We start from the raw sequence: 13,693 nt of genomic DNA on the forward strand, positions 1-13,693 counted from the left end.
AGGCAAGCAATGGCTTCCTGGGGTCCTGCTGTGACTACTGTGAGTGAGGGCCATAGGCCAGTGGGAGTCAAGGTGGCAGACAGACAGCTCTACCTCTCCTGTCTACCACCCTATCCCTTCTGCCCCAAACCTTCAGCCTGACCACTAGGCACCAGTCCATAGCACCTCAAGCATGAGAAGACTGGGCACACTCACAAGAAGGCCTTTGTGGGGACAGGCTGGGCTAGCCAGAGGGAGCCATTGCCTCCCTGTTAACAGCTCTGGTGCTACCCTAGTCCTGCTCTGACCCAGCAGAATGAGAGCAGCTGCTGTCAACAGAATATCTGCCAGGGTCAGGTCTGGAGCTGAGCATCACAAACATACATACACATAGCACATATGCATATTAGACACATGTACACATACACATGAATATATATATAGTATGTATATACTATAGGCACAGGGACATGTACATACTGTCCTACTCTACTCCTGAGCTATGAAGAAGCTAGCTAAGTGTGAGCCTGTGAATGAGTGTGAGAACAAGCCAGCACACAGAATGCCTCCATGGTCCCTGCCTCCAGGTCCCTTCTCTGACTTCCTCAATGACGGACTATAACATGGATGCTGAAATAAACCCTCTTTTCTAAGTTACTGCTGGTCAAAATGTTTTATCAAACCCAGGGAAGCAAATCTAACTAGAACACATATATCCACATATGCATACATAGTGTATTCATATGCACCACACATAAACGTGAGTGTACAAATACAACTAGGTGCTTCACAATCATACATCGTGATTATGCCTATATAGATATATACATTACAAACCTATATCCACACATGCATTGCAAATATGTGTGCACATATATAAAATACAGACATGTGAATGAATTCACATGGATATATGTGCATACAAAGATAATATGTGCATCATATACCATACAGACACACATATTCATGTGAATGCAAACACATATACACCGAGTATTTGTATACACACACACACACACACACACATGTGCACAATGTGGACACAAAAACACACGATATTTTAGATGAACATACTTATACATAGGCATCCAAATAGTAATTTACACGCATTTTTGTGTGTATTCATATCTACATATAAGCATATACATGTGCACAATATGCATGCATGTGTGTGAGCATACATGCTATACATGTGTGCAGGCACATGTGTATAAGCAAACAGTTGACCCTCACCCAACCCCGGGGGGTAAAGTTAATTAGCACCGAGTTGGTTGAGAACCCAGTTTACTCAAAGCACCAGGGAGACCTCTTGCTTTCTGGCCCTCTACCATAGTAATAGCCGTGCACAGGATTGGTGGCTGCTGACAGGAACGTGCTATTGTTCGGATGTGTTAGGAGGAAGAAAGGATGGAAGCCCCAGGCACATCCAGACTGTCTGCTCATCCTCCCTTTTTGGTCACAGGCTTGTTTTAGCTCCATGGGGAGAGCGGCAGTGTGGTTACAAGGCTAAAGCAGGACAATGAGCTTTCTGGGATGTGCACACAGGCTCAGTTGTGCGTTGAGAGCCTGTGCCTTTAAGTGGAGAAGCTTGAAGGAGGCACTCCAAAGGCTGGGAGCCATTGTGACCTGCTGCTGCCATCCTTACAGCCCATTACTCTAATGAGAAGTGGGGTGGTTCCCATTTGTTCTCCAGACACGCAGGAGGAGTGGAGCGGGTGGGCAGCTCGCAGCAGGTGCGTGATTCGTATTAATTTTAATGAAGATATCAGAGCCCTTTGAAGAGGAGACGGGGCAAAGGGGCACACGCAATTCAGCCTCCTCAGCGATTTTTATGAAGGATGGTGTGCATATTACAGCTCATGACAGCCCGGTGCTGGTGCAGCTGCCCTCTGCTGCCTGTGCCAGGAGGGCCCCAGCTTCTAAGGCAGGGAACAAGGCAGCCACCCCCTCCTGTCACAGCTTAAGTCTGGGGACCAGACAGGAAAATCTGGGACAACGCACACATTTAGGGTCACATCAGCAGAGCTGCCCTGCGCCTGCCACACAGCACACAACCCAGAAATGTAGATGCTGCTCTTGTCTCAATAAACAGCAGATGACAGCAGGCAGTTCTGGGGCTCCGCGCTGCCTGGCTTTGTTTCAGTAAAGGCAACTCACCAGCAGACACTTCTCTCTTCCTGGCAGGATGCTGCTTATCCTGCAAGTCAGCTGCCTCCTCCAGAGCAGTCCCAGGTGGACACCAGTTACATCTGGAGGAGGCTGGGCTGTCAGACCCAGGGTGGGGAGCCCACCGCCCTGGGAAACAGACTGCAGCAGCACCTAGGCCTGTTAACACAAGCCAACCTCAGGGCCTTCCGGAGGCTGGGTGGGGTGAGATGGGGCAGTGGTGGTTTACAGCCTGCCAAGAGCCATCACACTCCATAGAGATGGCAGCCCAGCATGAGAACTTGGGCATCTCTACTGGCAGATCTCCCTGGACTCGGGAAGGGCAGTTCACTCACCTGGGAGAGAGTGGAGTACACAGAGCGGGAGCTCAGCCAGGGCTGAGATCACCCAGGGACTTCAAAGATAATACATCTCAAGATCTATTTCAAACAACGGTTGGAAAGGTCTCAGACTACCAGCGTCAGTCAGTGTAGACCCGTTCCCATTGCCCACATGCTGCAGGAGTGTCCAGTATAAAAAGGAATGGTTACAAGGTGCTGCTCAACTGTGGCATAGGCACTGACCCTCCGTCACAGCATCCTTTGAAGATGCCAGTCGCTAACAGAGCCACCTCACCAGCCACAGATGCTGCGCCTGGGGTCTCCGTGAGATTTCACTTCCATGAGATCAGGCTATTAAAGGAGTGGTAGGTCACCTAAAAAAAAAGGTGGCTTCAAGTTCTGCCAATGAGAGAGATGACAAACTTTCATCTCAAACCGTGAGTCAAACCCCTCTTGGATTTGGTTTTGTCCGGGTATCCTATCACCACAACAGGAAAAAGCAGCCGTACACTGGGTGTGGGGGTGCTCACCTGTGACCCCAGCACTCAGGAGGCTGAATCGGGAGGATGATTTCAAAGCCCTCCTCGGCTGCAGAGCAAGTTCAAGGCCAGCCTGTGATACAGGAGACCATGCCTCAAAACAGAGAATCGGAAAGTCCCATGTTAACAATGAGATTCCGACCACTTGGAACCCAACCCCAGTGGCCTGTGACATCACCTCTGAACCTCATCCCTCATGGCTCCAATTAGGAGTGATGACTCATGCTGTAATAGTTACTGTTTAACAAGATAGTGAGGTGCCTGCTTGAGGTCAGACCATGTAGCTCCCCTTAACCCTTATAAAGAACTCCTCCGGCTCGCTCTCTCTCTCTCTCTCTCTCTCTCTCTCTCTCTCTCTCTCTGTCTCTCTCTCCAGCCCCTGCATCTATCTGTCTCCTGTGGTGTGTTTCGTCATTAAACCTCCCTGTACCTGTTCTGCTCGGGTCAATGCTTCCCCCATACCTTCATTTGGCCTTCATTTCTGGCACATTACTATCATTATTATCTCTGTCTAGAATTTGCTACCTTGGTTGAAATTTCATGTATTGTATTTTGTTTTGGCTTTATTTTCAAAGGTTTTGTTTTTATGTTGTTTTGTTTGTTTTGTTTTGTTTTTGAAATAATATCTCACTATGTAGCCCAGGCTGGCCTCAAACTCACCACCCTTCTGCAACAGCCTCCTGAGTACTGATCATAGGAATGCATGACCACATTTATTATACTTTGGACACAGCAGGAAAACAATGGATGTGGAGGAAGAAAGAGAGGGAGTCATATTCCTTAGGGGGGCAGAATCCAGTACTAACACACCAACAAATGTGAGGGTGGCACCAAGCAGAGAGGGCACTCGTGGGCTGGGAGTTGTACGTGGACCTCTTCAAGGGGACACTGGAGCAGAGGCACATGCCTGGGCCCTACTTTCAGGTACTAAAAGAGCAAAATGCCAGAAATCTTAATCCCCAAGCAGAATTCTCAAACCATAGGAAAGTCAGAGTACCACATCTGCACTTTAAAGAGATTGCTCTAGCCTCCCGGAATCAATAGGAAAGATCTGAGCTATCCCCAAAAGACTGAGCCAGAGGCCCCAAGAGGGCCTGCCCACAGCACCTGCTGTGAGCAGACATGTGTAAGGCTTGCAGCTGGTGGGGAAGCAGCTCACACTGCAGAGTGTCCTGGATGTTAGCCAGACTGAAGATGGGGGCAGCAAGGCCTGGTACTTGGTTCCTGCTGCCTGGTTTGCTGCTTGGCAACTGAGTCTATTTGAGATGTGAGGAGAAGAACAGAGCCTGGACGATGCAGAGGAAGCTCGGGTCCATCAGCTCCTGGACTTTCTGAACAGTGCCCAATTTGGACATAGTGAGAATCAGTTTCAGGTTAGCTGAGGAAAGTATCTACATTACACATGACAGAGAGAAAGGAACCATAGGAGAATGTTCTAGAAGAACAGAAGGTCCTGGTGAGGCTACCAGAACACTCACAAGCCAAAGCTACAGAGAAGGATACTGGCCAATATAACAGGATAAGTTGAAGGCCATTTGCAGTTGAGACATAAAGCCAGAGGCTGCAGAGGGCTCTGGGTGGCCTCAAGACTGCCCTGAGGAACAGAACGGTTGATGCTGCCTCTACACAGGACAGGGAAAGTCCTCATGGACCAGGGCTTTGCATCTACAGCCCAACCGTAGTTGGAAGTGAAGAATGAGTGGACAGAGCTTTCTAGAAGGAATTCAGCTGCACCTCCCAGCACAGCTGCAGGTACCCAGTCTCCTTGCAGAGATGATATGAGGCCACGGTCTATAGGGCCTGGTGTTTTGTTCTCCAAGAGGACAAACAGCTGTAGCCTAGGATATTTCTACTGTGCTCTGATAGCTCACCAGGCATCCCACCCACTAGTCCGCAGCTGCATGTGCTAGCCTGCGTCCAGAACTCATGGAACCTATGACTGTGAGCCACCCCCCCCCCACCCCACCCCACTCCTGGACCTGAACCAGATTCCTGGGAAGCCTACATTTTTTTTAAGTTGGGGTCTCTCTGTATAGCCCTGGCTGGCCTGTGACTCACTATGTAGACCAGGCTGTCCTCAAACTCATAGAGATCCACCTGCTGGCATTAAAGGTGTGCTTCCACACCTGGCCTCCCCCACTCCCAAGACAAGTGCAGCTCATAGGGCTTGAAGTGAACAATGGGGGAAAGTAGAGAACAAACTTGAAGACATTTTAAGATAGTCTTCACAGATTTTTTTTAGTTTAGTCTCTCCTTTTTTTCTCTTTTAGGTTACACTGCTTTAAGAGAAGGCCGGGTCTGGAACGTTTGGGCGCTTGTGCACCTTGCCATCACACACGCACCCAGTCTCTGCGGTCAGCGCCTGGGTCAGTCAACTACTATTCCAGGTGCCAACCTTCTACTAGGCACAGTTCCAGGTGCTGGGGTGGAGAAAGAACTAAAGAACTAAACTCCAGTCAAAGGAGACAGTCAAGGATGGGAAAGATGGTTCAGTGGTTAAGAGTATTTGGATGCGGGCTTAGTTCTCAGGACCCCCGTGGTGGTGCACAACCACCTGTAATCCTGCTTCCAGTGGGACCCGATGCCCTCTTTTAGCTTCTGTGGGCACTGTACACACCTAGTGTGCATCCACACACACAGGCAGGCATGCGCACATACCAAAATAAATAAACCCATTTTAAAAGAGACGAAAAGATTGACAGATAAGCCTGGAAGCAGCAGAGAAGAGTGATCGTCCCCTGGGAGGAGAGGCAGGGCAAGATGGCCTGGTCAGGCAGCTGCTATCTAGAGACCTGTCAGAGATGGTCTCCCTAATGAAGCAACAAGCAGTGTAGCCTCTTGAACGCAGCTTGCGGAGAAGTTTCCCGGCCTGGTGAGCACAGAGGAGGAAAAGCCCCGAACAGAGTGAAGACTCAGGACTAGTGCTTCTGTGAAACCTTATGGGGGGAGGGGGTCCCACAAAACAAGATGGACGCTTTTGATCAGGGCATGGCTTTATATAAGGGCCACGTGGCTCTTCTTGGAGCCCATATTTATTGCAATAAGAATAGAAGTAAGACCCAGGGCAGTATGGTGGTACACGCCTTTAATCCCAGCACTTGAGAGGTAGAGGCAGGCAGAGCTCTGTGAGTTCCAGACCAGCTTGGTCTACAGAGTTAGTTCCAGAACAGCCAGAGCTACATAGTGAGACCCTGTCCCCCCCAAAAAAATAAAACAACAGCAACAAAGAGAAAGGAAGTGAAGAGGTCAGACAGAGGAGACCTCAGTGTGCAGTAGCAAGAAGTTGTGAGGACACCGGGGCAGAGGCAGAGAAGAAAGGTGTGGTTGGGATGTGTCGCGGAGGCAAGGCTGATTGGTTTTCACTGGATTCTATGGAAATTTGAGGGAATGGCCAGCTACAGCGCCTGGAGAACAGTGCTGGGGTTACTAGAAGCAGACATAGGAGAGGGGGAGGGGCTATATTTGACTTCCCAGTCAAAGAAGCCTGTGAACCTGGGTGTCCGGAGCAATGGTTTAACTTGCCCAACTCAAAGGTCAAGACGCTGCATCCCCCCCTGACTCCGGCCATCTAGCCATCAGAGGCAAGGGACCCACATACCCAGCCAGTGAGATCACCCTGTTGAGTCTCTCCACAGAGAAGTCCAGAGGAAGGGCACAGACCATGTCCCAGAAGCCTTTATGGTCTGCAGACCCACTATCTGGCTGTGCTGACACCCACTTTAGGAATACCGAGCTCCTGCTATATTTGCTTCCAGGGAAGGATTCCCCTGAAAATGTGTGTAGAAGTCAAGATGTCCCGACGCACTGCCACCATCATGTCCGACAATGGAAAGCTGCATCTGATGATCAAGATCTACTGTCCCCGCTGTGTAAAGGGGAGCCATCTGAAACTCCTCTCTCAGCTCAAGTACCCACAAGAGAAGGAAGGTTTGCTGACACTAGATGTTGATTTCCCACCTAAGCGAAGGGGAGGCTCAAGGATGAGGGAGCACAAGATTGAAGGGTATAGCATTTAGGGTATAAACCAAGAGGATTGACTCACTGACCTTGACCTTAGGACTTTGCTGGAAGTCCAGAGGTATAAAATGGAGAGCCAACTCCATCATCTGAGGACTCAGGGGATGGAAGACCCTGCTCAGCTCAAACCATGAAGACAAAGTCTTGAGCCTGCAGAGCATGGACTCTGCTGGCCTCAACACTGGTCTGTCCTTAGAAGGCTGGGGTTTGAGGCCCAGCTGGCACTCCCCACCCTCTCACACTCTAGGTCACTGGGCTCTGAGCTATTGGCGATTGACAAGGTTGCCAGCCCTCCACGTGCACATCCATGCTTGCAGGGTGGTGGGAGAGAGAGAAAGCTGTGGCAGCCGGAAGTTAATTAATGAGGTGCCCACTCCTGAAATAGTTGAATGATCAAAAACTGTGAGGAGACAACAGCAGAGAGAACTTGACCACATGCAGAAGGGCTTAGGAGAAATGGTGGGAAAGCACCGGGGTCCTACCCAGTCCAACTGTCGAGAAGGAGGAGGGACTGCAAGAGCGTGAATTGTTGAGTCCAAGATTGGAAAAAGCACAGGGACAAATAGCCAATCGAATGGAAGCACATGAATTATGGATCAGGCCCTCTGGATAAGTGAGACAATTGAATAGCTTGATCTGTTTGGGAGGCACCCAGGCTGTGGGACCAGGACCTGTCCTTAGTGCATGAGCTGGCTGTTTGGAACCTTGGGCAGACACAGGGACACTTTGCTCAGCCTGGAAGGAGGTGACAGGACCTGCCTGTACTGAATCCACCAGGTTTAAATGAGTCCCCAGGGGAGTCTTGGCCCTGGAAAAGATGGGAATGGATGGGGAGGGGCTGGGGGGAAGGTGGGGGCAGGAGGGGGGAGGACAGGGGAACCCATGGCTGATGTATAAAATTAAAACACATAATAATTAAAAAAAGAAGAAAGAAAGAAAAGAAAAGAAAATCAAGGCAGACTACAAAAATCAGGAATGGGAGCAGAGGAAGGAACACATGACTGGGCTTGTAAGGGGTGAGAATACACACACAGACACACACAGAGACACACAAAGACACACACACAGACACACAAACACACAGAGAGACACACACATACACACACACACACACACACACACACACACACACACACACACACACACACACGAGGAAAATCACCATGGTCAGGAATCAGCAAACCTAAGCACTCTCCAGTGAGGCCTGGGTATCCACTTCTAGGCTTCAGCAGGGATTTGCATGCTGGGGGCATTGTTTAGACTCCCGGCTTCTCATTTTTAAGTGTTACTTATGCATGGATAGGTTCATAAATGTATGAGAAATGTGATGCTAAGCTTACACGGAACTCTTGTCACACTTGGATGATTGCTCTGCTGTCATTTTCCTGAAATTTCCAGCAATTTAAGAAACAAGGGACTGCAAAACCTCAGATCCCCTGGAACTGGAGTTACAGACAGTTGTGAGCTGCCATGTGGGTGCTGGCAATTGAACCTGGGTCCTCTGGAAGAGCAGCCAGTGTTCTTTACCACTGAGCCATCAATCCAGCCCCCACATATTTTTCAATTAACGAACAAAATCTGAGATGGGCATGGTTTTTGGAGAGGGAGTCTCACTGTGTAGTTCAGGCCAACCTCAGACCCATGATCCTAGTGCTGAAATCCATGCTTTCAGAGTGCTAGGATACACCCACCCAAGTCTGCAAATGCACACACATTCTGATGAGGAATCCCAACACACACACACACACACACACACACACACACACACACACACACACACAATATTCATAGCAACAAACATCCAGGAAAATGTGAACCTGAGGTAAGTCAGGATAAAATCACACCTGAGCACACCAATCACTGAATTAGATAGATAGATAGATAGATAGATAGTAGATAGATAGATAGATAGATAGATAGGGAAACTTTGTGGGTGAGCACACTCCCCCACAGTGCTCTTTAACACTACAGCACTCAGCTCTTATACCTAAGCAGCAAGTGTTTGGCTCCTTCTTCTGTATAGCTACAAAGGCAACACTAGGCCATGTATGGTGATGCGCACCTGTCATCCCAGCACTTGGGGAGGCAGAATGATGAAGTTCATGAGTTCAAGGCCAGCCTGGGCTCCAACAGTGAGTTCCAGGCCCAGCAGCTAGCCATGGCTACATAATAAGATTCCACTTCATCAAACAAAAAAGGGGAGTTGCAGAGGGCATTAAAGAGATGGCTCAGTGGTTAAGAACACATACTGCTCTTGCAGAGGACCTGAGTTTGTTCCCCAGCACTCACGTGCTCACAACTGCCTACGACTCCAGCTCTAGGGAGATCTGATACCTCTGGTCTCCACTGGCACCTGTACACACTCACACAGACAAACACAGACACATATACATAATTTTTAAATGATTTAAAAGGCAGGATATGGAGGCCCATGGCTTTAATCCAAATACATGGGAGGCAGAGAGGATTCCTGTGAGTTTGAGACCAGTCAAGGCTACATAATGAGACCCTATCCCAAAAAATTCAAAATAATAATAATAATATCTTTTAAAGAAAAGGGTGTGAGGGAAGCAAAAACTCTTCGCTGCACACGGTTTGCTGGATTAAAAACTGTTCAGGTGTTTCTTGGGAGCTCCCAAGAGGGCACAGTAATGTATCTCACAGAAACAAACATTGCCAGGTGGTGATGGCACAGGAGGCAGAGGCAGGCAGATCTCTGTGAGTTCAAGGCCAGTCTGGTCTACAGAGCAAGTTCCAGGACAGCTGGGGCTACCCAGAGAGACCCTGTCTAAGAAAAACAACAACAAAAATGCTCCTCCAGAGACAGCAGGTGTCCAGCAGGACAGTCGTCACTTTCTCTCCCATGAAAGCCTTAAGTGTGGCTTTACAAAAGGTCGGGCCTCAGCAGCAAGCAGGGAGAGCAGAAATGCATAGCGTTTCAGGGCTGGCTCCTCGTCCGTCTGTCCGTCATCGTCATCTGCTCTCTCACTGACTCTCCTGCCTGTGTGTCTTTCCTGTCAGTTTTCATCTGAGCTAGTGGATGTGGTAGAGCACTGCCCTCCAGTTGATTCCTGCCCCAGACCTGCTCCAGAACAGGGCAGGTGGATACATGGGGAGGGGGTGGACACACGGGGAGGTGGTGGGCACACGGGGAGGCGCCATGCCCACCAGGAAGCTAGTCTGTGTCCTGGGCAGCTGCCGCTCAGGAAAGGAATTTGGTTTTATAAACGGAGACTATGCAGCAATCCTGAAATCTTTTTAAAAACAACATCCTTATCTCTCAGCCAGGGTCCAAAGACTAAGGCCCCACTTCCATCAAAGAGACAGCTTTCTGGGGAGAGATTAAATGTGGAATTCACAAAAGAAACACGTAAGAATGAACTGGGAGCAGGTCAGGGGGAGACATGAACTGTGCTGCCAAACACACAAGTTGACACGTTCGTTAAACACCCACCGTGGAGCCCTGGATCTCACAGACTCCGAACTGTCTGCTGGAAACAGCCCATCATTTGGAAGCCTCTTCTGTCCTAAAGTGACCGACCCCCACCATGAGGCTTCAGAGAGGATCTTACCAACACTACAGTGAGGAGAGATCTGTCTGTTCTCTTTCTTCTCTTGCACAGATGTCTCAAAATTGGAGATGAAACTAAATGTGAAGGTTTGGAGCTCTGCTCTCCCAGGCAGGATTGCTCATCAAATTGAGCCCCATTATGCCATGCAGTGGCCTGCAAATGTAACCATTTCAATTTGGCGCTCCCACCCGGAGCCGCTCAGACAACCGCCAGTCCCGAAGCCTGGTGTCAGGGCACAAGCAACTGCCCTTTCGAGATGCTCCCCTCCCCAATGTTGGGAGACTGGATGCCCGCTGGTAGATGGCTCCCCTGAGGGAAATGTCCCTCCTGTCCTCCCTGCCACTGCCCTCCACCTGAAATCCACTGCTGAGTGTGCCTTTGAGCTGCAGGTCTCTGAACAGGGCTTGCTCAGCTGTCACCCCATAAATGCTGCACAGCAGCAGTCTGGGGTATGTTTCTCCCCGATTGGAGTTAGAAATGCTCATTCAAACCTCTAGGCACTAACCTAAATGCCTATAATTCCATCATGTATCGACTGATTGATCAGAATTTGCCTTTTTGGCTTCTCAAAGATCCCTCCACTAACTACGGAGCTAAACAAACTCTGAAGCTCTAGTGTCTGACTTATGGACCAACTCTATGATGCTGGGATCTGAGACTGTGGCCTACCTTGCCAAATTCCAAAGCCTGAGTCTACCCTCCAGCTCTGTTTGGAAATTTGCCCTCCTATCCATACCTCGACACCTGTCCAATCCTGGCCTAGTTTCCTGGGGCAGCATCTCCTACCTGGATGCACACTAGGCGAAGGTGCTGTCCTGACGGTCCCCGGCTAGCAGAGATACTGCTCCAAGGAGCCTCATGGCTGCTTATTTACAGAGACCAGCTGCAGTCCAACTCGGAGGGACCCGTGCCTGGGCTGTCTGACAGCCCACGGATCTGCTGGAGGCCGCTGCCTTATCTGTTAAGAGCTTCCTGCCTGAAACCATCAGCTGTCCTGCAGGGCCCTGAGGAGTGTGGGAACACAGCCCCTGCCGCCAGGCTGGGGTGCTTGGAGATCCCAGCCAAACTCCACCCCAAGCATTCTGTCTAGTTTTTGGTTTTCTTTCCTGTTTCCTTTCTTTTCTTTTTCTTCTAAGTACATATGATGAACATGGTGGTGCATACCAGCAATCTGCACTCTGAAGACTGAAGCAGGAGGACTGCCGTGAGTTCGAAGCCGGCTTGCACTATGTAGCAAGTTCCAGGCCAGCCAGGAGTACATAGTGAGATTGTGTCTCAAATAAAAAAATTTTTAAAAACCAGGTAGAAAGTAGTGAGGGAGACAGAAAACACCTGACATGAATCTCTGCACACACATGCACCTGTTTACAGACACACACTAATAAAAGATATTATCATACAGCAACTTGGAGAGATGGTCAAGAGTTCTGTGCAGTAGCAAAACGGACTCCACTGTTCAGTTCCATCTATAAAATACTATTGAGAGCCTGCTTGGAGGTTCAGCACAGCCACTCAAATACCCTCAGAGGAACAACAGTCCTCTTCCATCAGGGAAGATCTGCTGACATGAAGCTTCAGGATAGATGCATGGATCCATGAGGGAGGAAGCCAGATTAGCCAAACCAACTTCATGATCAATGGGGTGAATAATGTTGCAGCCATATTGCCCTCTTTTCCCATTCATATAACAGTCTTAAAGTGATAAAACTAGCCTGGTGGTGGTGGCACATACTTCTAATTCCAGAGGCAGGCAGATCTGAGTTCAAAGCCAACCAGGTCTAGAGAGTGAGTTCCAGGACAGCCAGAACTACACAGAGAAACCCTGTCTCCAAAACAACAACAACAAAGTGATAAAACTATAAAAATCAAGGACAGATCAGTGGTTGGCCAGAGCGCTGTGTCTCAACAGTGATATGAGTTGGCCTGCTCATGTTGGAATCTGGGTTGTGGTACTGTGCCAGACTTTCCACAGGGAAAATTGGACTCAAGGAAGCTCTCTGAATTATTTTCTACAACTGCATGTGAATCTATAATCACCTCCAAATAAAGCTTAACTTTTTTTAATGTTTTGTTTCTGAGATAGGGTCTCATGTAGCTCAAACTATCCTCAATCTTAATAGAAATGACTCTGTTCACATCTCTAAAGTTCACAGAAGTACACAGAGCAAGCCCAAGAGTCCCTCCTAAAACCTGCCCAAGCAAATTGTCAGACACCCCCTCCTACTTGAGGTGATAGGAGGCCCAGAAAGCGTAAGGACCCTTTTTGCAGGGGAGGAAGGAGGGTTCAAGACAGTTTCTCTGTGTAGCTCTGAATGTTCTGGGAACTCGTTGTGTAGACCAAGCTAGCTTCAGACTCAGAGATCTGCCTGCCTCTGCCTCCCAAGTGCTGGGATTAAAGTCATGCTCCACCACACCCTGCTATAGGGCTTTTTTTTTTTTTTAAGAAATATATTCCAGGGTTGGGGTATATTGGGGCTCAGTGGTAGAGTGCTTGCCTAACAAGCACAAGGCCCTGGGTTTGATCCTCAGCTCTGGCAAAAAAAAAAAAGAAAGAAAGAAAGAAATATATTCCATAGCTCAGGCTGGCCTCAAACTAGAGACAATCCTCCTGCTGCGACCTCTTAGTGCTGGAATAACATGAGCCACCACTTCCAGATCTTCAGTCCTACCCCGGTACTGGGGCTCGAACTCAGGGCCCTGTACATACCAGGCAGATGCTCTATCAACTGCTCTATTTCCCCAGCCCATCCTGAGGGCTTTTAAAACAGTGCCAACAAAATACTCCCTGTTTCAAAAACAGTGGTAATTTAACTTGCCTAGTTGAGTAGATTGTAAGTTGGAACTTTTGTGTTATAAGCTTACCCGGGAGTCACAAAAGGGAACACTGGCTACTCCCACTGCTTTCCTCTTTTTGCCCTGTCGGCACAGGCCCAGGGTTAGAGCCATTTGCCTGGGAGCTCTGACCCCACAGACGATCCCATTCCTGGCCAGAACATGACTGGCCCACATCCAGGGAGTGTTTACATCTCTCTAAGATAAGTGTGGAGTTTGGATACAAGAGTCACATGAAACCCACTCTGCTCTGGATGGGAAACTTCCC

The sequence above is a fragment of the Onychomys torridus genome, chromosome 21 (assembly GCF_903995425.1).
Source record: "Onychomys torridus chromosome 21, mOncTor1.1, whole genome shotgun sequence".
NCBI lineage: Eukaryota > Metazoa > Chordata > Mammalia > Rodentia > Cricetidae > Onychomys > Onychomys torridus.